General features: G+C 39.6%; 2 long non-coding RNA genes across 8 annotated transcripts in view; one reads left to right on the top strand and one right to left on the bottom strand.

Annotated features, from left to right (window-relative positions):
- LOC149078235 (uncharacterized) overlaps nt 1–12742 on the top strand; it is a 233927-nt gene that overhangs the window by 45149 nt on the left and 176036 nt on the right. For 3 of the 7 annotated variants that reach the window (XR_016193909.1, XR_016193912.1, XR_016193914.1), the window contains 2 exons: nt 4883–5048; nt 7345–7598. This is a non-coding gene — a long non-coding RNA (uncharacterized LOC149078235). The other 4 variants (XR_016193911.1, XR_016193910.1, XR_016193913.1 and 1 more) reach the window with 3 other exon arrangements.
- On the bottom strand, nt 7679–10951 carry LOC149078236 (uncharacterized). The gene is made up of 3 exons (XR_016193915.1): nt 10518–10951; nt 8916–9194; nt 7679–8292 (listed from the first exon to the last, which is right to left on the bottom strand). It is a non-coding gene; the product is annotated as an uncharacterized LOC149078236 (long non-coding RNA).

Genomic DNA, 12742 nt, shown 5'->3' with positions numbered 1-12742 from the left:
CGAAACTGCCTTATTACGGACCCTACATATGAGAGGACAAAAGCTGCGCCGCATAGGTTCAGCTTTTTATCTGAAGCCATGAAGTAATTTAAAGTTTGAGCGGTCACAAGAATTTTTCGCAAGCTCAGTGTGACCTGTTATGGGTAAGTGAGCTGTCGGTGTGCGCGTAGTAGCCTACCTATTTATTTGATAACTACTTTGTTGTTGTGCGTAAAGTTCATGCTCCCAAGGGTGGAGCTGACAGGGCCGGGGACGATTCTCATAATTTTTAATTAACAATAAAGGGGTCTGTGAAAAGTCTGGTCTGGGGGCCCCGCTCTAGGATGTGGAGGCCATGGTCAGGGCTTTAGATAATTTTTTTTCCCTTCAAATGTTCAAGGATCGTCTCTTAAACTAGGTTTCTTGTATCCGAGTTAGCTTAGAATTCATTTCCTCTGGTTGGCCGAGATCCTTATTTTATTCATATTATTCTGCCTAATTGCTATCATAACGTCACAAAGAGAAACGTTTAATACTTTCACAGGGATCAAAAAAATTAAATTTAAACGGAAAGTATCTCTCTACTTTGACTTGAAAAGCTGGAAAAAAGCATTTATCGAATACATTCGGATGAATTTTTATTTGTGCACATTGTTTTGTCCGGTTAACTGTGAGCCTTAATTTTTATCAAGCGAAGGAGGAAGAAGTAGTATTCTAGAAACATTTTAAAATACCAATTCTTCATACGCTTTTCATATTCTGCTCTCTTTTCATCTGCAAAGTTTTTATTTATTTGTACAATTGCTCATGATACTGTTAATGAAAAAACATTTTTAACTGGTAATGTGCATCAGAATTCCTTACAATGTTTATAAATATAACACATTATTCAGTCTGCACCTCAAACTTTTTTTTCGTACGGTATCTTTTAGGAGGTTATTTTTTGGGAGGGTAGCCGGCACAAACGTTCAAATTTATTATCAAAAACAGCTTATTCATTAATTGTAACACCAGTTGCTGCAAGCAAGTTTTTAAATAAGTGTGTTGCATATTGAAAAAATATAATCTTTATAAATATAAATTTTAATTTTGATTTAATTTTTAACTGCCTTCAATTTTTAATTTTTACTTTCAATTAAAATGTAATCGTAATTAATTTTAATGTTCAATTAATTTTTTAAATGAAAATTAATTGAAAGTTTTAAATAATTTTAATTCTTAATTAATTTTTTATTAGTTTTTTTTATTTTAAGTACGTTTGGCACCTGCGGACACTAGGTTGGGTCTCACCGATCGACATCTTCATTGTAAAAAATCGCCCCCCCCTCCAACACATCATCCTGGATCCGCGCTTGGCTCTCCTAGTAGGTCAATGGCTCTAAAACTTGTCAACCGTGGCTCCCTTGTCCATTTCATAATTCAACTTCGCCGCCCCTCCCCCATCTTTTTAACAGGGGGATCGGCTCGCATTTGCGCCTTGAAGTTGGGAACCACAGAAAACCAACTTCAGCCGACCACCACTGTGGGGTTCGAACCCGGATCCTCGCATCGCGAGTCCGTCACTATAACCACTCGACCACCACAGCGGAAAGCTCCTGTCTGTGAAATGTAGGTCTTTTTCTATTTTGACTATCTTTTTTGTGATAAGTATGTCCCTGCGACCCTTTCAAACCCTCTACGTCTCGCAATTTCTTGTCCCTATTCCCAGTATGTTGGACTTTGTCTAGGTTTCCGGGAGTAACGTTCAGGTCTCTGCCTATGTTTCGTAGCTCCTTGGAACTAAGTAGGTGTGTGCGAGCCTTCCGACAGCCCCTTTCTATGTGAATTTAGAATTTCGCCCATTTTTACAATTTCCTGGGCAATAAATAGGTCTGTCTTACCCTTTGCAGAGTCCCTGTCCATTAAATTTTTACAATGTCGTTGCTACTCTTTCAAACCCTCTACGTGTCATAATTATGTCGTCCCTTTTCTTACTATGCCAAGTTTCTGTGACCCTTGAATAGCTTCTGGGAGTAACGTTCTGGTCTCATCATATGTAGGTCCAGCTACGACGGAACATATCTGCTCGTGTTGCTAAAGCAATACCAATCATTTTAACACACCACCATTTGAACATAGCTCAAATATTGCACTGAAAGCGCTTTTTAACTGAAAGTTAAAATTTTTGAAGACAAATCCTGGGGACTCTTTCCGTGTGAGGAGTTGCATAGCTGTAGCTCTTTGTGTTTGCAAGTCATTTCAGGTCCAAGAGACTTTCCCTTACACCCTGTATATCCATTAAGCATGAGAATAAAATGAGCATCATAAAATCTGAATATCACAACTGTAGTCACAGCTATAGACTTGAGACAGTACGTTTCATCGCTGATTTCAGACGAATCTCGACCCTTTCAGAAATCTCTCCTTATTTTAGCATTGGCAAGTCCAAATATTTTGTAAACTTAATCCCTGTCTCAGTGGAACACTTTACCCTATACCAATGGTTCACAAACTTTTGTCAACCACGGCTCCCTTGCCTAATTCATGATTCATGAGCGGCTCTTCAGGATAGATTAATAGCTATTTTCCCATATAAAAGAACTTCTTCAAAGCATAAATAGGTGCACAAATCAATATCGCAAGCTCGCCGTGACGCTCCACATAAAGGTTGGTGATGCTTCTAGAAACAGTGATGCATACTTTGAAAAAGCTGCTCTATGTATCCTTTGCTTTTTCATTACTTTATACTCATTTACTGCTAAAAATCATAAGGGAGCTTATTACTATTATGCCGTGTAAAAGGATTAAAAAACAACAAGAATAGTCTCATCGATGTCCATAGGCATAGACTTGTATCCGGCCCACGTTCCCAAGCCCCTCCAATAATTTTGAAGGACCCGCTCAGCCCCCCCCCCCCCCAAAAAAAAAAATTCAAGTGGATACGTTTCCCACATTTAGCTCGGAAAAACAATTTTTATGGTTAAAAAAGTTGTCCCAAAAAAAGTTTAGTAAAAAATCTGCTCCAAATTTTATTTCAATACTTTTTCGAATTGCAATCGACTTGTCCTTGGCTTTTTGTTTTTGTAACAATTTTTAGTATTTTTCTCACGGTCAATGACGACACTCTATTTCCAATTGTCATTCTCTCTCAATGCCAATCGTAGCTGCCCCAAAGGCATGCATCTCTGGATGGCATCTGGAGACGATATGGGGTGGAGGTGCATTGATCCTTTCTTGTTCCCGCTGTTGGAAAACTCAGAAGTATCTCTTCTTCTTTTGTTTGAACGTGACCCTTGGGGAAGGAGGCTCCCAGACGATGCAAGAGGAAAAGAAAGGTTAAGAAATAAGTCAATAAAAAATGATTGAAACCAAAACAAGTACACTCCGAGAGCCATATTGTACTTATCGAGTTCAGGAGCCCGGGCCAAAATATTTTTCACAAAATACTAAATGACTAATAACACTAACAATAGCTAAAATGAAAAATAAACAATAGCTAAAATGAAATGCAGTGAAACCTCGATATAACGATTGTGGACCAAGAAAAAATATCGTTGTAGAAGGATTATCGTTATATTTAGAGGCAACATTATCATCACATACCCTTAAATTGCTGTTGGCATCTTTTCTGAATCGGCTTAAAAATAATTTAATTGATAAATTAAATTAATTTGGATGTATTGCTCCCACAAAGAGCTTAATCGCAATATGCTGTGGCATGGCCCTCACATCCTGTAGTAGGACGCCTAGGCTGGAATCTTGGCGGGCCCCTAGCCAGACTTTTCCCGGACCTCTACATAGTAAATTTACAATGTGAAAAATGAAAAAAATGACAAGAATCATTCTGGACCCTTGGGCTGGAGCCCTGTTAGCCCCACCACTGTTGTGGGGGGGGGGGGGGTCATGCAGAGGCGCCCACATGAAGAAAACATTGAGGGGGGGGGCTGAAAGTTGCTGGTCGTCCCGTATATTCAAGACTCAAGTGCATACGCAGGAGAGAGGGTGCATTGCATTGTTTTTTTGGAAATTATGGGGGAGGGGCTCAGCCCCCTTCACAAAATTTATTGAAGGGGGGGGGGCCTGAAATGGCTTTGTCGGTCCAGGTGAATTAATTTGAAATAAATTAAGTTTTATTTGAATCAGTCATTGCAGAAAAATAACGTGAGACTCGTAAAACGCTGTGATGTTTTTACAAAAACTTTTGGCCCTAGGCAGCAATTTTGAGAGGACGGAAAATTTTAGGAGAAACAAAAACTATCTTTCAAAGTTATCGACTTTGGAGGTGATGTAAAACTACATTTGTTTCACTGCCCCCCCCCCCACACACACACACACAAACCCTGTCCGCGGCACCCAGAAAGTGCTGCAACAAACAGATTGGGAATCACAGTCCTATAAAAATACAGTATAGTATAGTGTACATTCAATATAATTTATCTGCAAAGTATCTCTGAACAATGGGGCCCCCCCCCCACGTCATTGAACAAGGCTTCTGGATTGCGATGTTTTGTGGGTGCCAGGAAGGGATTTCCTGATTCCCCCCTCCCCATCTGTTGTGAATTTATATGGTCAAAATCGGAAAAAAATTCCTCCTTAGACACCCGCCAGGAGCACTGGGGGGGGGCCTTTCTTCATGGGGGAGCCACGTGCATTCAATTAGCAATAATTGGATCTCTCCGCCTTTTTCTTCACTTAATGAAAAGGGGGCACCGCTGATAAAAGCATACAATAAGTGAATTGTCAGTGGTTCAAGTCCCTTGCTATTTTTTTGAGTACATATATACAGTATACAATATTTGCCACATGAGGAAAAAACTTGTTTCTACTGCTGCACAGCCAGCCATATACTTTTGTCCAAAAACTTTCCATATCATGTGTGCGGGGCAAATTTTCTCATCTCTGTTGTATGATCAATTGCATATAGGGAATGCGACCGTTTCCTACTTGCCGCTCTTAAAAGTGATCTCAAATTTGCAGTATTTCGATGAAGAAACATCATTTTGATCAAGAAAAGGACAATTACATAATATTTGTTGCCTCAAAGAATTTCGTGACACATTGATGAAGTAGATTCTGCTTCACTTCAAGGGGTAAGTCCACTTTTATCTAAATGAGTTCTTAGAATTTTATTTGTATGAATAACTAACTCTGTTTAAATGACAGAAGTTTGTTTTTCCAATGTTTTGTGGTTTTTTTTAATTCAGCAGTGGCTCCCACAAGGGTGCGCCTGGCCGATCTCTAGTCCTGGGGCCCGGGACATTTTTTTATGGTTATTATTATTTTTTCATGCTATTAAATTCACTACAAAAGGGCCCGTGAAAAGTGTGACGATGCGACATATTCGGAAGACCGTGAATATTACTGGCAGTGTTGGTTGACATGCACTCTTCATTGGTTGCGGGGGGGGGGGGTGGTCAAAGCCATATTGAACAGATCGGTCAGAATTAAGGGGATCTGTGGGTGCTCGATCACCCACGGAAGTTTGTGACATAGGTCCGAGCAATCCTCCATCCCCGAACTTATTCAGAAATCAAAATTTCCTCTATAAGAACAAGACAAGAATCCATAAGTTCAAAACCCTCCCGATGTCCCTGGTGTTAAGAATACGGCCTTGGTTTGGATTCAGACGCTGCTAATTTGCATAAATTCAATGTACAGGGCCCCAAACGCAGACATGACCCCCCCGCCCCCAGTCACTATAGTAAAAAGTGTACTCTGCGGCCCATCTAAGATCCCAACCTGCCCTGCTTTAAGGTGAGGATTCCACGAACAAATTGTGCAGACAGAGAACTCCAATTTTCTTTGGAACCGCAGAGATATATGAGTGAGAAATGGTGAGAAAAATGTAGAATTTAAATTTGACAAAAAAGCCCAAAAACGGGAAATTTTTATTGAAAGCGGTAAGCATGGTCACATCATATATCGAAACCAAAAGTTAGGTGGACGCAGCGAGCGATACCAATCATTTTTGACTTCCGGCATCCCTTGTAACTAAGTAGGTGTGTGCGACCCTTCTGACAGCCCCTTTCTATGTGAATTTAGTACTTCACCTATTTTTAGACCAGAAAAATTTTTACACCAGGGGCTCGACCATCTACTTGTCGTTCATAACAACCTGTCCCTCGCTGAAGGACAATTCTGAAAGACAAGCTGAAGGACAAAAGTCTCAGCGATAATTCTGAGCGACCATTTTCCACTCGTTGAAGATTGTCGTTCAGACCACGTGATACGATAAGTACGCGAAAATGCTTCTTCGAGAGTAATTCATCTTCTGACCAATCAGCGCTATGTTAAGGAAATACGACAACTACTATGTTTTTTATTTTAATTGTTCTTCCTGCCGGTGGCAACAGAAACATTCTGTTTATTTACTTTCTGTCCCTTCCGTGTGTTTTTTTTCCCTATCGCAATGAATGGTGCTCAACCCAAGCGATGCTCCAAGACCATCGCCGCTCAGTATGAGGTGATAATTTTTTTGGAGAAACGCCATGTTTTAATTCAGGGGAAGCTGTCCTCTGACCTCACAAGTCACGACAAAAATACAACATGGTCACTGCTGGCGACAATATTAAATGCCATTCCGTATGGTCCCAACAAAGATGGGAAGGATTGGAAAAAGGTGAGTACTTCCAAGTTTGTTGAATTTTACCTTGTAATTTATGAAATATAGTTAATTTATTAAATATGTTTCATTTATAAAACCAACAGTTTTGTTTCCTGCTGATGTTAGAAAAATTACAGAAACGAAATAAGGAAATATTGCATTTAATCCCTTAAACTAAATTTTTTTTTTTATCAACATCTCTCAAAGGAAAAAAAATCTAATGTAATTGTTTTTTATGTGGTTTATATAAACAATGGTAGAATGTTACAAAAATTAACAGCGGTCCAAACAGGCCTTTTTGAATCTGGTTTTTGAAGGTTGAATTAATGTGGCAGTTATGCATAGGATGATTATTTAAACCACAACATTTCTTTTTGTGTAGACATGGACTCACTACAAGAGTACTGTGAAAAAAAATGTGAAATTCACTTCATCCAATGTCACATTTTCTCACAAGCGAAGAGCTTCTTTACATTGTGATCTCATTAAATTTAACTTTTGGGATACTGTGCCTATTACCTCTGGCATACAGAAATGTTTCACACATTTCCAATTGAGTTTTGTGGTCTTCCAGTTAGTGCCGTCTTAATGCATAGCCCCCCCCCCCCCCACCAGGTTTGAGACTGCCCTGTATTTTCAGAAACTTATAACACATACAGTTGTGACATGATGGCATTGGGTTGTATCATTATTGTATATAACTGTCTAAAAGTTTGATGCATAATGGATATGATTATAAGGTATTATTTGTTAAATCTCCTTCACTTGAATACACATTTCAGGTCCTGTTGATGTATCCCTTACTGTTCCTTCCCATCAAGAGGAAACAGCCTCAGCTTCATTGAACAGGACGCCACAACGAAGAAAAAAAAAAAAAAGGATGCTATAGAAGAGCTCATACAGGCACAGGAGGAAACTGCAATAACCTTCAAAGAAGTACCCACTTCTTTAAACATTCTTTCATCACAGTTATGTAACATGTTTAAAGATTTTATTGAAGTATATAAGAAAAATTAAAATTGTGATTTTTTTTTTCCTTTTTATTGATTGAATTTGTATTGCTGTATTTCATTTAGATAGGTCACTTTTTAATCTCCCACAGGAGACTGGAGGATAATATGGCCCTGTTTACAGTTAAATTCAACCATTTAGAAATTCATGAAATGTATGCATTGGCTAACAGAGATCAGGAAATAGCAGATTGTTCATTTTAACTTTCCAAACATATGGAAGGATCAAGATCACTAAAAATATTTTAATAAAAACTATTTCCAAATCTTTTTAAAACCAAAATCAATGAATTCCTCACACCTTGATTAAGTAATGAGTCAACTCTCAGTTACATTTAGTTTCATTGTGCATTTATTATTTTCTTTCCTTGCAAAATTTGAGGTATGGCAAAAATTTAACTGCCAGCACAATACATTGCAGCATAAAACATTCGAAACACAAGACATTTTATAAGCAATACTACATTCAAAAACTGAAAACATCACAATCAAAAATTCACAAAGATAAAACTTGGAAGACAAACGCAACATTTGTGCATGCCCTTCTGGTCAATAATGCTTTCCCTCCTTATTTTTGACTGCATTCACACATATAGGTTGGAAAAACACACCCGCAGTCAGTGTTTACCTCTCCAAAAAAAAAACCACACAGTTCACTAGCAATAGTCATCATTACCGCTGAGCATCACTTGCCTCGATGTTAAGAGTCAGAAGTTCTGTCTGAAATAATAAAAAAAACTATGTAATGATAGTTAAAAAGACTGCATAGAAGCATGTGAATTATTAAAACCTGACATTGTGTCAGACAGAAATCATTACAAATATCCTGAAATTTAATAATGGAAAAAAAATTTTACATAAAGGGTGAGAACAGTGTTCAGACAACATACGTGTATAGTACTACAAGAATAAATTCTGTTTGATAGTTTGTATAAAGATATCACACCTTTTCTTATTTTATGTCATTGCATAGTGACAGTTTTCATGGAACGTATCATAAATGACTACTAAACCAGACATGCACCTCAGCCATATTGCTCTGTGGAACTTCTAGCAAATCGATACATGTTTGAATGTGTGTGTCCGTGTTGTGAACCTAATGTGAAGCTTGTTTCTGTCTAATGTTTGGTATAGTGATGCCATGTGGCACCCATAGGCATAAACTCATTGAAAATTTGGAGGGAGGGGTTCAGGCTCAAATAATGGTGTCGTATAAATGCAAAAACCATATAACTGGCGCTTTTAAAAAATTAATTCCCCCCCCACTTTCCACAGACGTTTCCCAAAATTCAAAATCATAAAGGATGATTATTGGCAAGAAGTTGAAATACTATATTTCTCACCAATTGTGCGTTGACGTAGGAAGGCTCTGGATACTTCTTGTCAAACTTTGATGGTGCCACAACAGGTACTCCCAAACTTTGATGGTGCCACAACAGGTACTCCCAAAAACTCTCTTGCAGGTCGACATATTGGGACATCTCACATACTTATGTAGCATCAACGTATTGATGGCCTCAGTAACTGTATGGATAGAGTTACTCACAGACTGTTCGTACATCCCCAAACTGACGTCTTGACTCAGGCTTCTTTGGTAGGCACCAGTGACATGCACATAGAACCTGCGCAAAAGTCAAACATGAGGTAGTTGTTCAAGATATATTGTAAAACTATTACATTTGAATAAACTAATGTTATGGTAAAGTGCTACGAGAAACTTCTGTTAGAAACAAATGCTAACGCGCTCTCGGAAAATGTAATCATCACCCCCCCCCCCAACACATGAAAAACAATGACATATAGTGTAACTATCGGTTAGTAATGGAATGGTCATTATAATGAGCATATAGACTGTATACCGTATCTCTCACTCATCCCCCCATTGCAAAAGTACAAGGGAAGAACATGCATAAGTGAGAGCAGGGCCGCTACTAGGGGGGGAGCAGATGGGTATCGGGCACTAGACCCGAGGGGGGTGCAAATTTCATTCTGATACCTCTCCAAAACGTTACAAAGGGGCATCAAAATACTCGCTTGCCCCGGGTGACCAAGCATCTAGTTCTGGACCTCAGTGAGAGAGGCATACAAGCGAATAGCATTATTATCCTTGCAGTGTGTAATCGCTTCAGTACTCACAAAAATAGGTAAACCATTAAGTGAATATTTCATTGGAACAACTGTGATGGACAAAGGGTGATCTAAACAAAATACTGTAAACTTGTTTAGGGTACTTATTAATTTTACACACACATATATATATATATATATACAGGCAAGGCTTGACAAATGGAAAAAATATTTAGGCGCCAGCGTAATTTCTTAGCTGCTCTGCAAAATTTGGTAATCACAGGTTTGAGGTTGTCTCAAGAACGCAATGGGTCCATGTGCCCCTATTCCGCAGGACCCCTGCGCTTGGATCTTTGCCGGTCCTTTCCAGAAAAGGTGAATTTAGAGTTTAAAACAATGAAAAATGATGTAAATCGTCCCCGGGCCCCTTCAGCCCCACCCTTGTGGGTACCATGCATGGGCCTCAGGCAAAGTTATATTCTAGGACCCCCCCTAATTAACTGAAAGGGCCTGTAGCTTATAAGTTTTATGCTTTCCTCGCGAGAATCATAGCACCAACTCTTACGAGGCCACTTATGCACATCGGGTCGTGCCCGGAAGGGGCCCCACGTGTTAAGACGGCACTGCACAGAACTACATATTTTGTGCATGAGTTTTTCAAAATACTTTTATTTTGAAAGCCTAGTGTTTTTTAATGAATATAAAAATTACCTGAAAACATTGTGAACATAAAAAATGTATAGGCCTAAATAGGCTTACGTTAAGTACTTGATTCGTTTTCCATTATTAATAAAAAAACATTCATTCAAAATGAAACACCACTACAACGAATAATTTCTGATTAAAATTATTTAATTTAAACGTTAATTATTACTTACCTTTCTCTCAACTGTCAGCGGTGTCCGGTGTCTCGAGTTCCGACCTATGGGCTAACATCGGCGCAATTCCTCGAACATTTTCCTCGTAGCATTTTTCTTCAACCTAAAAAGGTTCACGAATTCTTTATCCGACAGCTTAAACGCATCCATGACGTATCTATTTCAAACCGGAGCACGTGCAGGCATTTGAGAATCGTAATAATCATTTAACAACACGTAAGTCGACGCCATCGCCATTGTTAAGCCTACTGAAATAATTGTCCTTCCGCTGAACGAGAGGTTCCCGGCTCTCGTTCACAATTGTCCCTCCCAGCGATCCGCATTTATCGTTCACGAAGAATATGGTCGCAAAAACTTCCCTTTTATCGCTCATAACGAGAAATCGCTGAGTGAACGATAAAATCGTTACCGGGGACAAGTAGATGGTCGAGCCCCAGAGCCCCTGTTCGTTAGATTTAGATTTTGGCCTATTTTTTCAATGTCCCGTGAACTAAGTAAGTCCAACTTACCCTTTCTGAGACCCTACGTCTCAAAATTATGCCTTGTCCCTATTCTCTGTACGCTTGGCTCTGGCTGGGTTCCTGAGACCCTCTACATAGCTTCTGGGCTAAACGTCCGGGTCCCAGCCCATGTAGGTACATGCAACGAAGTAGGTCTGTGCGACCCTTTCGAGAGCCCCTATTCTTGAGATTTAGATTTTGGCCTAATTTTAAAATGTGTCCTAAACTGTAGGTAGTAGGTCTCTCTCTATTTAGACCTGGCGATAACCATACTTTTTCAAACCTTCTACGTCTCAAAATTGTCTTCTCCCTATTCCCAGTATGTTGGACTCTGTCTAGGTTTCTGGGAGCAACGGTCAGGTCTATGCCTATGTTTCGTAGCTCCTTTGAACTAGGTAGGTGTGTGCGACCCTTCCGACAGCCCCTTTCTATGTCAATTTAGAACTTTGCCCATTTTTACAATGTCCCGGGAACTAAATAGGTCTGTCTTACCCGTTGAAGTGTCCCTGTCCATTAAATGTTTGCAATGTCATTGCTACCCTTTCAAACCCTCGGTGTCTTGAAATTACATTGTCCTTTCTTTCACTATGCAGAGTTTGTGTGACCCTTCAATAGCTTCTGAGGGTAACGTTCCAGTCTTGGTACATGTAGGTCCTTGGAACTAAGTAGGTGTGCGCTACCCTTCCGACAGCCCCTTTCTATGTGAATTTTGTACTTTGCCTATTTTTACAATATCCCTGAATGTAAATAGATTTGTACTACCCTTTCGGGAGCCCCTATTCGTGACATTTATATTCCGGCCTATTTTTTCGATATCCCATAGACTAAGTAAGTTACCATTTCAAAGACCCTACGTCTTGAAATTATGCTTTGTCCCTATTCTCAGCATGCTCGACTCTGTCTAGGTTTCTGAGACCCTCCACATAACTTCTAGGGTCCCAGCCCATGTAGGTACTAAGGACTAAATAGCTTCATGCTAACCTTCCAAGAGTCCTTATTCATAAGATACTAGATAGGTGCGTGTGCGTCCCTTCCGACAGCCCCTTTCTATGTCAGTTTAGATTTTCGCCCATTTTTACAATATCCCAGGAACTAAATAGGTCTGTCTTACCCTTTGGAGGATCCCTGTCCATTAAATACTTGCAATGTTGTTGCTACCCTTTCAAACCCTGTACATCTTGAAATTACATCATCCTTTTTCTTACTATGTTACGTTTGTGTGACCCTTGAATAGCTTCTGGGGGTTACGTTCCGGTCTCTGCATATGTAGGTCCTTTGAACTAAGTAGGTGTGTGCTACCCTTCCGACAGCCCCTTTCTATGTGAATTTTACACTTTGCCCTTTTTTACAATGTCCCTGGATTTAAATACATTTGTGCTACCCTTTCGGGAGCACCTGTTCGTGACATTCCGGCCTATTTTTTCCATATCCCATGGGCAAAGTATCATCATCATTTGGCGTCCCATAGGGGAAAAGCCTAGGCGAACTTTACCCATTGCTCTAACACCAAGTGGTTCAACATGAGTTGTGGGTCATGTGAGAATGAAGAAAAACATTATTCTGTGGAAATACCCAGAGTTTGGTGGCTGCTCGGGGACGGAAGTTATGGTATCTGTTACCACATTATAATGAATCTCTGTATATGGGAGATTATGGAGAACCGCAACTGGAAAAGCCATGTCAGAAAATTTGATGCTGCTCCTGTTTGCGGTGCCCTTTTAGAAA

Source organism: Pholcus phalangioides, unplaced genomic scaffold (genome assembly GCF_987345545.1).
Source record: "Pholcus phalangioides strain wild (caught in Gottingen) unplaced genomic scaffold, Ppha-v1.0 ptg000014l_1, whole genome shotgun sequence".
Taxonomy (NCBI): Eukaryota; Metazoa; Arthropoda; class Arachnida; order Araneae; family Pholcidae; genus Pholcus; species Pholcus phalangioides.
The sequence above is the reverse complement of the archived record's forward strand: the minus strand, read 5'-3'. Positions and strand labels throughout refer to the sequence as shown.